Genomic DNA, 3,242 nt, shown 5'->3' with positions numbered 1-3,242 from the left:
GATTGGTTAAATTCAGTTATACGTCAAAAGGTAGAGTATTGACCAATAACTATCCTGGAGTTACAGTATTATATCTACAATAGTCGCAACGTTATAAAAGGGTTCCCATACATACATAGTCTGTATAATAAGTAACCGGACTGACCTCAGGAAATTTTTTATGGGCCAAATATGTACAATTTTTCATTAGAATATCTCAAAGTAGTCCCCATTGGGTCGATAACACGCTGATACCGGATTATCAAATTCCTGACGCTCCCTGGAAGTCGGCAACCTCTATGCTGTCTAGAGCCCTCGTCGTAGCACGTTGAACGTTTTCCAGATCCCGAACCGCGTCCCCTTAAGTTGTCTCTTGATCGTGGGGAACATAAAGAATTCCGGTGGTGCCATATCCGGCTGTAAGGAGTGTGGCAACGTTACGGCCGACTGTTTGGCCAACTGCTCGGTGACGAGCATGCAGGTGTGCGACGGATGGAGGGTCCACGAATCGGCAATTCCCGGACTGACTCGATGAACCCGGGCGGTTAGGCGACGGAACACCTCTCTGTAGTACTGGCCGTTCACAAAGATTTTGTGCCACCCGGCCAACTGTACACAACCAGTACTACAGAGAGGTGCTCCGTCGACTAACCGCCCGGGTTCATCGATCCGTCCGGGGATTGCTGATTCGTGGATTCTCCATCGTCGCGCACACCTCTGCCTGCTCGTCACCGAGCAGTTGGCCAACAGTCGAGGGTAACGTTGCCACATCCTCCTTACAGCCCGGATATGGCACCACCGGACTTCTCTATGTTCCCCAAGATCAAGAGACAACTTATAATAAGATGCTATGCTTATCATGTCTCTGTATGACTCTTTCGGACTATGTGGAACCTTATCTAAATTTGGGAGAGGAATAGCACAAGGTTACCTTAATTTCCTCTCCCTATCATTTCATGATGTGAATCATTAACTAAATGAAAGCCTTCTCATCAAGCATCCACATAATCTTCTTTAATGAATAAATAATAAAGAATAAATACTTCAATGAAATACTCTCCATATATGGAAACACGCAACACTCACACCGAACTGAAACAGAATGACAAATATGTGAGCGGAACAAAAGAGAACGGTTAGAATAAATGTCATCTTGTCGTGTGTGGGTGGGTGGTGACTGTATCACTGTAATAAAAACGAATGATACGAAACACACATGCTGATCCCGCTTACGCACCGCAAGAGATGATAAGCCAGCAGAGAGAGAGAGAGAGTGAGGGAGTGAGAGAGAAACGATAGAGTGTGTGAGAGTCAAAAACCACCGCGTGGGACATACAGATGATTTAGTACGGTTGGTTTTGGGGGGGTTTTGGGGTCCAACGCCTCCCCCCCAGGTTTAGTGCAGCTCCTATTGATTTATGGAAAGTCCTCTGCTGCATGACGAAGCTCCCCCCTCTATAGTATCAAGGGTAGTTTCCCCCTACCTTGTCGGTAAGGGGGTAGATTTCCAGCAGTACCCTTTCTCCATCTTTTCGGATGGACACGTTAAGCCGTCGGTTCCGGCTGCCTAAAAAGCAGTCGTTAGGTCATGTCAGAGGCCCTGAAATTGATCAGTTGCGACCTGAAAACTCTGACACCAGACCTGAGCCAGCCAGGTCACACGATCTATTATTATTATTATTATCTTTTCGTAGTATGCGGGTGGTTTTCCAGCAGTACCCTGTATGTATAATAGCCTAATGCATAGAAGTAGATATTTTTTAATTTAAAAATGATTTTTGTGTATTTTTAATTGTAGAATGAGTGTGTAATTGAAGAATTTTGAAGTGACACATAACCTAGCTACATTTGGACTGTTGTATGAATTATAATTGGAACAGTTTTTGGGGAGGGCCTGTGAAACGTTTCTGTAAGTTGTGTAGTTCAGAATGATTTAATTGACCGAGCAAAGTGAGGTCTAAGATTCAAGTCGACGGTTTGGCATTACTCTTAATGTTTAAATGTTTATATGTTACGCATAAACGGCGAAACGCAGTAATAGATTTTTATGAAATTCGACAGGTATGTTCCTTTTTTAATTACGCGTCGACGTATATACAAGGTTTTTGGAAATTTTGCATTTCAAGGATAATATAAAAGGGAAAAGGAGCCTCCTTCATACGCCAATATTAGAGTGATAATCAGACTATAGAATTATTCATCATAAATCAGCTGACAAGTGATTACACAGATGTATGGAGAAGCCAGTCTATTGCTGTATTTCCATAAGTTCTATAGTTTCAATCAGGTGCTTATGGATGAGAATACTGCGTGAGGTTTACTGTTCACAGAAATACTAGTGAATAAATGAATAACTAATAAAATGTGTGTTTTGAATTGTAAATTGAGTGTGTAATTGAAGAATGTTGAAGTGACACATAACCTAGCTACATTTGCAGTGTTGTATAAATTAGAATTGGAAAAGTTTTGTATAATTGGAACCCCTATATGTACTCGTATAATTATAATGCATAAAACTAGTAGTTCTGTGAACAGTAGACCTCACGCATTATTCTCATCCACAAGTACCTGATTGAAACTATAGACCTTATGGAAATACAGTAATAGACTGGCTTCTCCACACATCTGTGTAATCACATGTCAGCTGATTTATGATGAATATTTCTATAGTCTGATATTTACTCTAATATTGGCGTATGAAGGAGGCTCCTTTTCCCTTTTATATTATCCTTGGAATGCAAAATTTCCAAAAACCTTGTATATACGTCGACGCGTAATTAAAAAAGGAACATACCTGTCAAATTTCATGAAAATCTATTACCGCGCTTCGCAGTAAATGCGCAACATATAAACATTTGAACATTCAAACATTTAAACATTTGAATATTAAGAGAAATGCCAAACCGTCGACTTGAATCTTAGACCTCACTTCGCTCGGTCAAAACCATTTGAATTGATGTGAAATTAGGACAATATCGGGTTGTGCTCTACAATCTAGTAAAGCCTTTCAGCTGGTTAAGCTGAGACAATTGCCGAGGATTAGGAGGTGGCGGATGAAAAGGTGGAGGAGGAGTATGAAAAGTTGGAGGAGGTGGAAAAGAAGAAGGAGGAGAATGAGGAGGAAGATTAGGAGGACGAGGTGTAGGATGAGGAGAAGGATGAAAAGGTGGTGGAGGAGTAGCAGGAGGAGGAGGAGGAACACACACAGATTGAAGAGGAGAAGGAGAAGACAATGAATGGGTCAAAGCTTGGTTCACATTCGG

This window comes from Nilaparvata lugens, chromosome 2 (assembly GCF_014356525.2).
Source record: "Nilaparvata lugens isolate BPH chromosome 2, ASM1435652v1, whole genome shotgun sequence".
In the NCBI taxonomy this organism is placed as follows: Eukaryota; Metazoa; Arthropoda; class Insecta; order Hemiptera; family Delphacidae; genus Nilaparvata; species Nilaparvata lugens.
The sequence above is the reverse complement of the archived record's forward strand: the minus strand, read 5'-3'. Positions refer to the sequence as shown.